This window comes from Scatophagus argus, chromosome 17 (assembly GCF_020382885.2).
Source record: "Scatophagus argus isolate fScaArg1 chromosome 17, fScaArg1.pri, whole genome shotgun sequence".
NCBI classification, from domain to species: Eukaryota; Metazoa; Chordata; class Actinopteri; family Scatophagidae; genus Scatophagus; species Scatophagus argus.
The window spans coordinates 15,055,313-15,070,297 of record NC_058509.1 but is presented as its reverse complement, the minus strand read 5'-3'; the positions used below and the strand labels follow the sequence as shown (position 1 = coordinate 15,070,297).

Genomic DNA, 14,985 nt, shown 5'->3' with positions numbered 1-14,985 from the left:
GCTATACAATAAGAACACCATGGCAAGTGCACCTGCAGCTGCTAATTATTTTGTCATAACCTTTGGCCATAATAACTTCACACAAGGACCAAATAAAAGAAACACTAAATGCAGTGTTTGCAGTATTATGAAAAGGATGCCGGATCAACCAGACCGGCTGGCATGCAGCAGATTACAGAATGCTCATTATAAAAAATAATTTTGTGAATACTGTCACTCTGAGTGTGTTACAGGCATCTTTTGGCTTTCAGTTTTATTACATGATTGATTTTTATTCTTTTATCCTGAGCACAGATGCCACGCATGCTTATGATCGGCAGTAGTTATACGGCTATATGTTAACTTGGGCTACTCGATAGACTGTAAACCTTTGTGTTGGCAAGACAAGAACGAGGAAAAGATGATGTAGTTGGGCTAATTTTTTTTGCATTGTTTGGAGCTTCTACGATCTTGTGGGTTGCTGGTGTCTGGTTCTGTATTTATGCCTGTGGAAATACTGATAGACGGTTTCAATGCTTCTAGGTATGATATTTCTTCTGCTTTGGTATTGATGTGATCTGGATCTAATCAGAATGCAGTATTTTGGTAGCTCGCAAACTGATATTATGCAAATGTTAGCACAAAAGTTCATTCTTTACCTTGGGTGAAACAATCTGTTTCTAGCTTTAACAAAAGCTTTCCATGATTTCATTCACATCACAAATACTCTGGGGGGGAAAAAAAAACAGAGCTGTCAAACTACATAGGTGGAAAAATCAACCAGTTTTTCATTGTCAGATAATCAGTTTAGAGTCAAATCAGCACAGAAATTAGCCTTATTTCTGTGGGAACACTCAGGTCTGAACTTGAGATGTAATTAGCTTCTTCGAGTCAACAAGGGCTGTGTCTTCCAATAGGGCCAACGGGGGTCTGTTATATCACGTGAAAGTGTTCTGCATCATGGTTATGTTTCCCTGTTGGTTTTTTCCTCTCGGTCTTCCTGCTGCCTCACCCCTGTCTTCGTCCATCCGCCCCCCCGACATCCCCCCCTCCCCACAACGCCCTCACTTTTCCATCTCCCCTCAGTGCCCTATTGATTCCTTCGATTGTGACAGGCGATGGCAGAGTGTTGTTTGCTATGAGATAATTGTCTCATCATTGGCGCTGTGATGAGTGCTCCACTCCCTCCTGCTTATTTATTTATTAATGTGATGTGTCACCTGCTCCGCGCTCAAGAGGGAGAGCCAGGCAGGTTAAACAACTGCAGAGGCGTCCCACATCGATTAGCGAGGGTGGGGGTGGGTGGTGGTGGATTAGAGGGAAGGAGGAGGAGGAGGAGGATCAGTGCTTCAGGGTCAAAAAGCTGCGTTCAGAATACATATGTGAAATCAGTGAAATGGAAGACCGATTTAAAGGGGAATAGGAGTGGGATCAACCCCCTCATGCTTTCCAGGTTATTATGGAATGGTTTTATTATTATATTGATTGGAAGATTTGTGCTGTATCGACTAAGTGAGGAACAAGACAGCAAACATCACACTTTTTCGTGTTGATCTGTGAGCAATGTGTTATATTCTCTAACCGGTGCTAATCAGTGTGTGTTTCTTAGTCAAGACAGACTAGTTTAGGAATTCAGCAGTTTACTGAAGAACACACTTTGTAATAGTCCATTTTGAATTGATTATGGAGGAGAATAACATCACTGGACAGCAACACATTTTCTCCGTCATCATGTTAAGTCACACTGGTGTGATGCCTCTGGTCACAGCATGCAAGCTTGCAGAGACCATTGCGTCTGCCACCTAACGGCTTCTTTATTCTCTTTTGAATATGAAGCAGCAGGATACAATGCTGCTATCAGGAACCACTGATCCTAGAGGGAATGGTTAGCAGTGTGACACAGTTAATATTGCAAATTTTGCTAACTGCTGCAATAAAAGTTGATGTGTATGGCTAAAGCTGATGTTTATCACAGGCCATTTCTCTTAATTGATTCAGGAAACTCAGTAACACCAGCTCCTGAGTTGTACCCACTGTAATAGTTTCTGTTGTTGCCATGGTCACACACTGAGCCTTGGTGGCAAACAATCGCAAACTCAACATGTGTACAGTGCCAACAGTGGAGGCACATGCCGGACCCTGCAGATAGACATGCATTAGTGGAGAAAGGTTAGTGCAGGTGATGAGGCTGTGTACATAGTCAGTTCTAAGTGGTTAGGTTTGATCCCCTGGCAGTGCAGAGGAACCAACAATGACCATGAACTGGTACACCTCCAGTTCCCGATCCATGCTACTGCCACCCCTTTCACCTTTGAGCACATCCTGATGTGTTTGGGAAATGCACTCTGTCACACCTGTAACCACACCTAACAGTCCTGCAGTACGAAGCGAGTTTAACACACTCATCTTTCTGTTATCCGGATTCGCTAACCGTCACAGTCATAGTCATTCTGAGCATTAACACAAAAGTGGCTGTCAACTTGATAAATCAACCCAGCATTTCCCAATGTATCCATGAGTGTGTTCACATGACAGGTGGAGGTATTGGCAGCATATGGCGAATCACAAACATGGATAAGGCAGCAGAGCAGCATGTTTTGCAAATCAAAAGTAAACTTCAACATTAAATAAATATGAAGAGGTTAAACACATGATCCAAGTAACACAGTTATAACTGCTACTGACTTTGTGAATGCATAAATGAACAGGCTTATAAGATCATTACAAAGATAAAAAAAAAAAAAAGATATGCACATCCCAGAAGCAGTCTGAGGAAGAGCCTTGTGCTCAAAATGTCAAGCAGCAGCGAATAAAAGCTCTTTCAACAGGAGCTTTTTGGTGTGCAGATCTTGCTCATTATCAGCTCTTAATATCTCTGCCCCACCATTAGGGCATAAGTAGATCTGATTCTAAGTACATTTGTATATTCCATTAAATTAATGTGTGGCTAAGTTGTGTCTTTATGACATGTAGGCAATGACAATTTAGCCTTCTTTCAGCTGGAACCCCAAGACTTTAGTGCTTCAATCACTCTCTGTCACAGGATGACATATGGCGTCTCTTGTGAAAAAATCCTCTTTGAATGAATAAATGATTTTTTTCATGTTTTTACTTATTTCAATGTCTTTTCTCAAACAGGTGTGAAGCCAAGTTACCATGGCAGTCTTATGACGTGAACCACTCCGAGTTTAGCCTGAAGTCACCTCACAAAGCACAAGTCTGCCTTCATCATACAGGCCTCAGATCCTGGACTTCACCTGTACTTCACTGCAGCAAGGTGAGCAAACACAAGATTTTCAGGGGTTTTTTTTGACATATAAATCTTAAGAGTCTCTCCTGGTTGTGAGATTACAGTAGCCACACCATGTGATACAAGACGCTTTGACAGGCCACTTTTTAAACTCCCTATTTTAAATTCCACATGAGCTCCGCAGAGAATACTACTGAAATGGACAAACATTATTACGCTTCATTCTGGTTAGATTTAACCTTACTGAATGCCAGGGAGTAGGGACAGCACAGAGTTACCATGCCAGCCCAAAAATTTATTTTTAGTACAAATAAGAAAAGACATCTCTATATTTTGAAGATAATTATGGACTTCAGACAGTGTTTATGTTTTTATTCACCCATCTAAACAGATCTGCAGTCACACACACTCATAAATTGGATCTGTAACACTTAAAATGCACTTCACTTAGATTTTTATCAGACAATACTTTGAGATGGATGGCCATGAAATGAACAAATTATCTAATGAGGCAACATTTCCCATCTGCTCCTCGGATATCTGACAAACTCTTCATGTGGCAGCTCCTGCCATCAACCTTCTTTAATTAAAACATTAAATACCCAAATACAACAAACTCCTCTAATATCCTCAGGCAAAGTACTGTACCTGACAGCTGTGAAGAAGTGATTTCAGTTGACAGTGATTAGAGAACCATTTTCCACTGTACCTCTGCATAATTTATTTATATATATATATGACAAACAGAAAAGAGGATCTAGGGAAGACACATTAAACTTGGAGTTTATCCTGAACCGAATCCATTGTCATATCAGAAGATAACCTATCTTTTGCTAAGCCTATTTGAATTAAACTGAAATCATTCACAGATGCTGGCTAACATTCCCAGTGGCATCCTTATTTTTTATTTATTTTATTTTTTTATATTTTGCTACCAGTCACAGATCTTTATAGAGTAGTGTAGTTGAGGATTTGGCTGTGCTGATCCTTTCCCCGAGGTTGATTTAAGTGCAAGGTTTTAGATATCAGCATTTGAGTTATTCAGTTATTTTTTGGTGGTGAGGGTGTGTTGGTATTTGCAGCAGCAACTGCCAGGCAAGTCTGAGCAGTGTGACCAAAAAAAAAAAGTACAACTGTGAAAATTTGAAATTGAATATATTCCTGGAGCATAAATCTCTTTTGAGTGCTGATAATGCTGAGACGAAGAATTGGCAGGATGAAACAACGTTCACACGCCAGTATAATCAGGACACACTGATGCAAAATTGTAGTACAATTTCCATATGAGTCATTTACAGTCAGTGGTGTGTCTCCAGTTGTGTGTCAGGGATGGCGGTCTGTCTGTTGGTCGGTCTACCACTTTGGTCCAAATATGTTAACTAATTCCACATCACTGTCACATGGATGCCATGCAGTCCTGTATAGACATTCCTGGCCTTCAGCGGATGAAGCCCAGTAACTCTGGCTGCCTTAGACATTTCATCTAGTGTCAGCTTGAGGTTGATGTATGCAAAGATTCCTCTGGAATAATTACAACATCTTTTAAACCCTCTACATTTTATTACCACCATAAGGACAATTTATTTTCTTTTTATTTGTCTGATACTTTGGTTTGTTGATCAGATTCCTGTAAAGCTGACATTGTCATAAGCGTCTACTGACTAATGCTAATCAGCAAGTGTTAGCATGCTGACATGGTTTAAAATTTGCTCATTACCAACATCTTTTAACATTAAAATACATTCAAAAAATTACATTTTTGGCAGCTGAAGCCAACTATATTTCCAATGTTAATTAGCCCTTTAACTTTTCCTATGACCAAACTCAGTGTACAAAATGTAAAAAATTAAACTTTAAAACTCTCACAGTCCATAACATCACTCCTGCTCAGTGAAGTAAACTTATCTACCTATCTTAGCATCAGGAACAGTTAGGATCATTAGAGGAGAGCTTTTTCTGCTGTCAAGCGGCTCTCTGATTAGGGCACTCTTCTCTCCGCTGATTGCTGGTGACAGAGTGGCTGAAAATATTCCTCTTGTCATTCCAAGTATTACTTCCTCTCCTTAACACCGGTTATGGTGCTAACATGATGACATATGCGCGCCCAATGAAAGTGACACAAGAAGACTGATTTGTAATCTTCAATGCTTTTCTCGTTTGTGTTTGTCCTCAGTCTTCTCTAAAGTCGCTCTTTTTGCTCATCTTTGTGTTGATGCTCAATCCTACAGCTACAGATGATTATAGACGAGGCTGGCTGTCAAAGGGGTGGGTATGGTGTAATTTTGATGCACAAAACAGCACAAGTGAAAGAAAGACTGAGTCAAATAAGGCTCAGGCGCTAATGATGTGTGTCTCCTTCCAAGATATGAATTGCATTGCACTTTTTAAAACAGAGGCAGGAAAGAAATGTATAGGTAAAAGGATAAAAAATTACTTAAGCAGCCCATACTGAGGTCAAAGGTTAGAACAAATCAATGTCACTGGTTCGCTGGGTCCAATTAAGCACAACTAGTAGGGTGGATCATTGATCATTTACACTCATCATTTCACGGTTCTCATTTGTTATCGTGTTGTGCCACTTGTCCTCCTCCAGGGCTGTGAGACAATTCTGAATGACAAATTGTACAACTAGAAAATACAACTTTGGGAATAATTTAATTGCATTTTTATTATGTGTAATGCATTAAATTTATCTAGTTTTGACTAAAGGTTTTGATCTAAAAGATAAAGAAATAGGGCATTGTTGGATGGTAGCATAGGAAATAGTAAATGCACTGTTTGAGCTTTAAAAGTAATGCTGACTTTGTGCTTGACGTGGAAATTTCTGGTCATGTTTATCAGACACACTTTTACTGAGTTAATACCAAATACAGAAGGGACCAAAGAGCTTAGCAGGGTATTGGAACAACAAGTGGCAAGAGAGCTTAAGTGTGTGTGTGTGTGTGTGTGTGTGTTAAAGAGAGAGTTTTAAGAGCACTCCTACTGTCACAGAGTGTATTAACCCTCTGAAGACTGGATGATTTTAAAAACTAAAAGAAAAAGAAGATAAGAATTATCAAGCACAGGAGTTTTTTTTTTTTTTGTTGTTGTTGTTTTTTTAAAAAGTGTCTTACCCCAAACCATTTTTGGCTCATCTCAGATTTCACCTCTCTCCAGTACACAGTAACAGAGTCATGGAGTATAAAAAGCAGTCAGGCATGAAGGGCTGTTTGGTATCATAGCTTAAGAGCCCAAGCCTTGAAGGCAAACTGACTCTCATGTTGACCAAGCTACTTCCTGTAGAATCAGAAACATGATGGTTTTTGGTGAATCCTTGAACACCTTACTGTTAGTGTTTTGCAACAAAATAATAAAATAAGGTAAATCTCTCAAATGGAGATTGGATTATTATTATTAAAGCGAAGCAAAAAGCTGATTGTGCATCGACAGGAAGCCTTGATCATGTCAGACAAAATGACACGAAATGGAAAAGATTGGAAGCTTCATTTTGTTCTCATACACTCAAAGACGCAGCTGTGCTAATAAGAGAGAAAGGCCATTAAAATGTAATTTGGGCCTTGTGTTCTGTTTGAGCAGTCTGGAGGAGAGTACAGGTGAGCCATTCGTTCCCTGACATGGACGACGCATACATGTGTGCGAGCGTGTATATACGTGGATGTGTGTCTGTGTGTGTGAGCGTGACATATTGATTGCTGATGCCCATTTATTTTTTTGGGGTCATTCTCCGCTCATTGACCTCTGTGTAATTACCTCCAGGATGATTGGGAGTGTTATTTAAACTCATGACACTTTGATCTTGTTTACCTTCCCTCCAAGTGTTGGAATTGCAATAAACGAGCTAATAACAGACGCAAAACACCATCAGAAGGTAACACATTTAAGATTTTCTCTCAATATGTCATTGTCTAATGAACTGCAGCCACGATACTATATTCTGTGGGCCCTTTGTGTGCGCTTTTTAGTTCTTTTTTTTTTTTTAAATCTCTCTGTGCCCGCTTTGATGTATAACTTTTCATATATCAACAAAGCAAAGTTTGATCAAATAAAAGCTTGAAGCCAATCATCTGAGACACTGTTCGTAATTATGACAGTTAGGGTTTTAATTATTAATTCCTTTTCCCATAGCATTAACATGTGCTATCGGAACTAATCTCGGATCAACGCCTCAATAAGTAAATCCTGACTAAATGCAAAACGGGCCTTCACAGAGGTTTTAAACTTGTTTACTTTTTCATTAATAATGATGTTTTTGCAAAGAGATAATGTTTAAATGAAACATTTGGATCTCTTCTTTTTGTAAATAATTCCAGAGCCTTTTAGGAAAATGTGGCCACTATGGTATTTTCTGCCTATCTGTAGTCATATACTGTTTGAGGTGAATGTGTACTACAACCTGCGAGGTGAGAAAAGAAAAGACGCCTCTTATGCACTCTTCACACTCCCTGTGGGAATATTTAGTCTGTGGAAACAGACGCATTTGGGATTGTAGGTTTTTTGCTTGAAGTCGTGTATATCTCTACAATTTGGGGGGGCTTTGGGAGCCAAGATGTGCCTTTTATTGTGAAACAGTCCCTCTGTGAGGCCACAGAGGGACTAATACATTTTGTGTAATATGTATCCTGATACAAAGACATGACATTTAGAGAATACTAATTGCTTTGCCAGGGTTCCCAGTCATATTTAGCTGCTAAATTACAGTCTTTTATCATTAGCGCTGCCAGCCAATTAAAATGCAAATACCACAGACTTCATGCAAAACATGATGTAGCTATTGATTTGCTGTTTCTATTTTTCAATTTAGGACACGTATCAATAATTAACCTATTAAGCACAAACTTCAAAACTATGGCTGCAGTAATCTTTTTCTCGATTAAATCTTTTCATTGTATTAAAAGGACAAACATGATGGATGGAATTCAGAGTGTGAATAGACTTTATTGTAGGCAGCACATGGGATCACATCTGAATCAATAATGAAGTAAAAAGAAATGTGCAAATAATTGCTGGGGGTGTATTAGCTGTCATTCCAAGAATGAATTGAGAGCTTTTTCTGGCTGAGGACTAGTTAATCAGTCGAACTATCTGAAGCAGCATTTGATAAACAAACCTGCATCATCTCTCCAAGGTAATTCTGTTAAAGGAACACCTGACCAATTTCCAGTCTCATTTTTATGCACTATTAGAACAGCATGACAGTAACTTTGAAATTACTTGCCAATAAAATCATGTGTAAGGTAGTTTCTAATTTTGTTGCAATAAAAAAAAAAATAGGTCTCCATATTTGGTCACTTGTTTCATACGACTACACAGAAATCATTTAAAAATGAAATTAGTCAGCACTAAAACAGGGCTGTTGTGCTTTTCTGTAGCTCAAGACAGTCACAGGACAGCAGCGATTTTATATGGTGCAGCAACAAAAGATCATGACTTGGCTTTAAACATTTCACTTGGCATAGATATGATCTAGCTGAACAGAGTACTGTTATGCAATATTTATGAAACAAGACAGAAAGAAAAAGAAAAAGAAAGAAGTAAACATTTATTGCAGATCAGTGACAGGAAGCGAACTCCAGTCAGAATCACGGCCTTCGGAGTCATCCAATATGAACATAAATTCTAGGATACTGGGCTTATTGTTGGAAGAGTGGACAGTGTTATTAACCTTTAAGCTACTTAAAGGGATAATTCAGGTGTTTTGAAGGGAGAAGCAGACAAGCAGGGTTCTAACACAGAAGCTAAGCAGTGCACTGCTGTGAACAGGGGAAGCTGCAAAGTGGGTTTTAGCCAGGCCCAACAAAAAAAGAATGAATAAATAAATAAACAAACAGAAAAATCTATGCCAGGTGAAGTGCATGCTAAATTTTTTGCATTTTTAGAGCGCTTAAGACAGCCATTTCTGTCACAGGAGTTGGGTGGCTTTGAAGAGAATATGGATGGATGTAATGGCTGTAAATGTGGGAACAAATTAATCAAATCTAACATTTGAGCGCTCAGCGCAGTTAAAAGTGCACTTAATGTATATTTTGCTCTGTATGACCACTCCAGTGCTCCATATGCTGGTGCTGCTGTCTGTTTCCCCAAACTGGGGTTGTGCCAACTGCCATTTACTGACTATGGGTAACTGCCTAACACAACCCCACTTAAAAAAATACCTGGGCTATCTTTTTCAAAGGTAAATATCAGGGTTTAAAGGGTTAAACTATGCTAGTGATTATATTTTAGCTAAAGGGCCACACTATGACATCATCAGGTCATCCAGCTACAACAACTCAGGTACAGCAGTAATTTTGTCAGATTATCTTGCCAACACCAACAAAAATGGGATTGTAACTACTGATGCATTTTGCCTTTTTTTGCCAGTGTTACTTTATCTTTTCAAAAGCGTTATCAGATTTTTATTATCAACAAGAAAAGTTACAACAGCAAACTTCTGAAAACAAGTACTGTCTGAATAACCAAAGCCTGATGCAGCCTCTGTCTCTATAATACAGAACTCAGAAGAATTTCATCCAGAAATGAGACTCAAACAGGCTCTGACTTATTTATCACAGAGACTTTATTTTCTGCCTTATAATACAATACCTATTAGGCAGGGTTTTACAGCACAGAGGTGCAGGGTTTTTGTATTTGTCAAAAGCAACATGATCTCTGACTCAGGCTGAGGGAAGTAATGGAAAATAAAGGCTCCTTCTTGAGAAAATGTATTTGAATTATTTTCAGAGCACCCAGCGGATGAGTTTATGAAAACAAGAATTAAAAAGAAAGAATTTTTTTTTTAAAAATCCTCAGAAAGCCATTGCCCCTTATCCTATTCAAAGTCATAAAACAAAGAAATGTAGGTGTAGTTTACTCTTGTAAGCATAATTCACAGCATTCAGAGGAAAGTGTCAGGTGTGTGCTGTCGGACTGAGAACACAGTACATTCAAACACATCAGAGCAGGCTGAAAACAGTGGGAGCACCAAGTCCTTTGAGGCCAAGGCCACTTACAAACAGCTGCTTTGATTGCTTACACTGAGGCTGAGCCTGCAGTCCTTTCAGCACAGTGAGATACATATTATTGTGATACTGGTTCCTTCAAGAGCAGAACATGAATTCAGTTATTAATGCTCGCTGTCTTTTGTGACTTGTATCTCCACTGAACATACCTGCATGCACCATATGAGCCCTATGCCCTCGTCCCCTGCAAAAGCAAAGCGTCTACATGAATAGATACTAAAAGGGCAGACAGCTTGTCACAGCACACTGCAGTCTCTTAGTTGTATGTGGGTGCACCCATGGGTGCTGAGGAAGCAAACGAGACTCTAATGTTGACACGAGTTGGTAATGCCTCACAAAAGGCATGTACACACTGGAGCACGTGCACATTTAATCGTTCCATATTACAGTTTTCAGAAATACATTTTGCGGGAACGTCATTTTTAATCTGACAGGAAAGAGCATCTTCGGCGATGTATTACATGTTCCATTTCACGATGTGCTTCGTTTTCCATATTTCACGTCCTCAGGCCCACATGCGTGCGTGCTGTGCACATGATGAGGTGACTGGAGATTAATTCATCTGCGGTGCTTTTGTTTCTGCTCTTCAACAGTCAGTTTTATGTCCTTTTCAAAACTTAAAAAGTATTGTAGGCTATTATTAAAGAGCCATTTCACTGTCATTATTGAGGGTACCAGGCTGCATGAGAACAACATTTTTTCAAATTCATTCCCTTGTCTCACAGCTGAAATAACAACCAAACATGTACTACCTAAACTGCTATTTTCTATAAGAGAAATGGTGAAGATGAGACTGATGGAAAAAAAAGCTAGTCACACACATAGTACAATCAATACATGAATTGCAACAGTTTAGACCATTGATATAGTGTATGCTGTTAGTTTACATTCAGTTTTAAACATGCAAGGTTGAGCTTGTTTTCTGTAGTAATTATATGTTATATGCGTGCATGTCTGCACGCGCTTTTCAGCGCTGCCACAGCACACTCTCTTGATGGATGGTCATTTTCATTGGCTTGCTCATGCTTAATGAACCCTGCAGTTCATGTCTTAATTGAATGCTTTTTATGCTCTCATGTTGGGCAATCTTTTCCCACTCCCCCAACCTCCATGTCCAATCATCCCCTGCTTCTCCCCCTCCTTCCCCTCTCTTGTTTGCGAGGTAGGACGCTGACGGCTAATGAATAAAGGCTCTCTCATGTCTCACTCTTCTTATGATGCCTCAGGGGCACACAAACAAACAATGAGGTCCACAGAAATACACACCTACTCATACATAACACACATAACAGTGATGGGGGAGATGGGAAAAGGGAAAGGCCAGCAGAGTCACTTTTGCAACTTAAAATGCTGACTTTTCTTTCATCTTGTTGGTTGCATCCTTTTTTCAGAGGAAAACTATAAACGAGTTTGTGTGCATGGTGGGGAGCTGGTGCTGGAAATGCCAAGCTTTTTAAGGCACAGCCCTCATTAGGTAATCTATACAGTGTTGCACTTTATTCCAACACACACACACACACACAGAGAGAGAGAGACACGCTCACTGTCAGTTAGCAGCTAAGCAAGAGCACTTCACTGCAGAGATCTTGCTGCATTGCCTTCTTTTTTCTTTTGCTCTTTCTTGTTCTTTGTTTTCTTTTGTATTCATCTTTTTTCGCGTTGTTTCATGTTCTCTCTTTGTCTCTCAGCGAGTCAGCAGCAAGTCATACAGAGCTGTGCATCTTCCTCCTGCACAGCCCTGTAAGTACATAGACATTTTAAAAGGTGTCCTGGTCATATTGAGAGATTGTCCGTAGTAATTCTAATGTTAGACTTTTTTTGTGACCATTAGAAATAGTTTTCTCTAAATTAGTCTTCATGTTAATGCTCAAAGTATTTGTATTATGAGGCAAGTGTAATTCAGAGAGGTCTGACGGTTACTGCACTTACCTGCATTAGCAGGATGTTGTGGGAAAAGTGGAGTGGAGAAAAAATATTTACCTAGTTTTTTTTTTTTATTTATGAAATCCAAAAGATTTAAGGACACTGTGAAATTAAAAGTGCTCAGTGTGAACATATGAGATGACAAGTCCCCAGAAAACACTGTTAATCGCTGTCACGCTTTTGAGGCTCTATATCACTCCTGCCAGCTTCCAGAATCTCATTGGCAAATTCTCCATCTTAGTGTCTCCATCGTACAAATCAGTCAGTTGTCTCTAGTCAACCACACCAGTGAACAAAGGCATTAGCTGCAATCATTTTAAAAAAGGATCCATGTATTCAACGCAGGACTTGTCATTAAGCATACATTAACATATAATTGAAGTGATTATTACACAATATGTGTTGAGAAACAAAAGTGAAAATTAGGTAAGGGCTTGTTACGTGCTTGCCAGCTGTGAGTGCTGCAGCAAATTACACTAGAGAGAGAGAACTCCCATTATGTCACGTATCAGCTATGGCTTGAGTTACAGATACACAAAGGGGAAAGATAAGTTGGCCAGAGTAGCCTGGACATTGTATTCAGTCTTCATCATGCCTTTTTGTGACAGTTATAAAAGTTGAAAACCCATTTATCAATCTTGTAATGTTGATAAATGGAAACTAACTTAAAATTAATTGCGTAACTTGTAATCAAAGTTATAAATAAATGTAGAAAAAAGCTATCATCCACAGTGGGAGCTAAGAAAATACACAGAGTTCAGCTGCTTGCCTGGAAAAAGAACTACTTATCATTTCAGACTGACCAATGGACACCATTATAGATTTTTATCATCCTTTCAGACAGAAAAGTGGTCAAAATGATCTTAACAATGTTAAGTATACAGTATTTCGAGCTGGTACAGGTACAGAAATCATTGCTTCTATTTTCAAAAATGTATTATAGGTGGTGTGAAGTTTGTTTATCTCACATTTGAAAGCACATTTTATGTTGTAATACAGAGACTGTAGCTCCTGATAACACTCACCTTTAGGCCAGGAGGGGCCTGCAGGGTTAACATACTTTACACCATGAGGTCTGGACATTTCTGATTGGCTTCATCGTCTAATGTGACATCAAACTAGCACAAACACAGCTGCAAAAAACTGTCTTGAATTGGGACACACCCTGTCAGTTGTTGTTGTTGTTGTCTGCTGTTTATCCTCCAGGCCAGCATAAATGTGAAAAAGGTTGTTTTAGTATCTATTTTGGTTAATCAGTCTCACCAGGATATCTCTCTCTCTTTTTTTAAACCATTATTGCAGTCACATATGAGACAATTTGCGGCACTTTTTTGGAAAAAGTAATGGAGTAGTTAAAAGCAAACCATAAATGTAAAAATTACAATTTAGCAATAGTGGAAAGTACATTCATCCAAGATCGGTTTTGAGGTAGCCAAAAACCAACATTTGGGTGCCTTTTTCTACATCCCCAGGAGAAATACTGTGCGTTTTACTTCACTGCATGTACTGCACTGCAGATATTTTGCATACAAAACAAGATATATTTATAAAATAGAATAGAATAGAAAGCTTTTATAAAATTAGATGTATTTACGGATTAAACTACCCAATGAGATATGAAACTAAGCTAGCTTCAGCTTGACTGAACATTAAAATATTGATTACATGCCATTGCATCAATAATGATCCAGTAATAAATTAACACATTACTCTCGTGGGCTGGGTACTTTAAATACATAAAACTATTTAAATGTAAAAGATTTTAATATTTCTTCCACCACTACATATCAGCATGAAAAAAGTAGTTTTTTTAAAAAAAAATCCCAACCATTTCAGTGAAGTTTAAGGAAAGTCCCTAAGGGTGAGTGAAAAGGTTGCACAGCAGGTGGTTTGTTGAGGTTAGGTTTAATGCTTTTTATAATGTTTTTGATTATTTTAAAAAAATGCTTTTAAAGTACCCTTTTTACTCCTATCACTATGAGAGGAACAGTTCAGAATTGAGAAAAGGGTGTGAAAGTGCTTCAGTTGCCCCATTTCTAGTTGTTACCCAAATCAGCTGCACCTGGGCCAATATTATCAATTTGAACACCTGCCATGCTGGCATTCCAAGTCGTGAGACAACAGCAGCCTTGTTGGTATTCAAATACGAGTGTCACTGTAATGAAATGGATACTGCCAAGACGGAAGACAATTTGTCAGGCACTTACTCAGAAAGCACAGATTTTATTATGGAGATTGGTCTCAATCCTAATTGGCACAATGAGGTCAATCAGACATTTGTTCTGCCAATGGACCCTCGTAACTCAGAAATCAGTTTACTTTTTGCTTAAAAACTTAACTTTACCCTCTTTTAAAGTCATAATGATAGGTCCCTACCAGATTACATAACCTCCTCTTCATGACAGGTGGTAATGATGCATATGAGACTAAAGATATGCAAAAGAACAGATTGAATATCACAATAGATCATTGTCATCCGCAGAATGAAGTCAGCGGCTGTGTTAATCGACCGTCAGACATTATATCTCAGGTGACATCACAGACATCACAGGCCTAAATTTAATGAAGCTTAGAGGGATGATGTATCAGCACTGTGTTCTGGTGTTTTAGCACATTATAGTACTTGCCCTTTGGGGGGCACTCTAATTAAAGAGCCAAGTTTCTGACTGAGCTCAAAACTCCTATCTGATCTGATTTTGATAAAACATGGAAAAATGCTTCATGTTGGCACTTGGTTTCATAACAATTGTTGATGGTTCTAAAAGTACAGGTCAAAATACAAACCCATACCTGTTGAACACAGTTGGATTGCTTTAACAGTGCTTGATACACGAC

At 38.8% G+C, this 14,985-nt stretch overlaps 1 protein-coding gene across 1 annotated transcript in view; it reads left to right on the top strand.

Moving 5' to 3' along the window:
- The first annotated feature begins 3,121 nt into the window (after window positions 1-3,121).
- The window catches only part of csmd2 (CUB and Sushi multiple domains 2), a 254,062-nt gene continuing 242,198 nt past the window's right edge, over window positions 3,122-14,985 (top strand). Inside the window, exon 1 of the mRNA XM_046417596.1 lies at window positions 3,122-3,256. The gene's annotated coding sequence lies outside the window, so the exon portion shown is untranslated. The remainder of the gene's footprint in view (window positions 3,257-14,985) is intronic.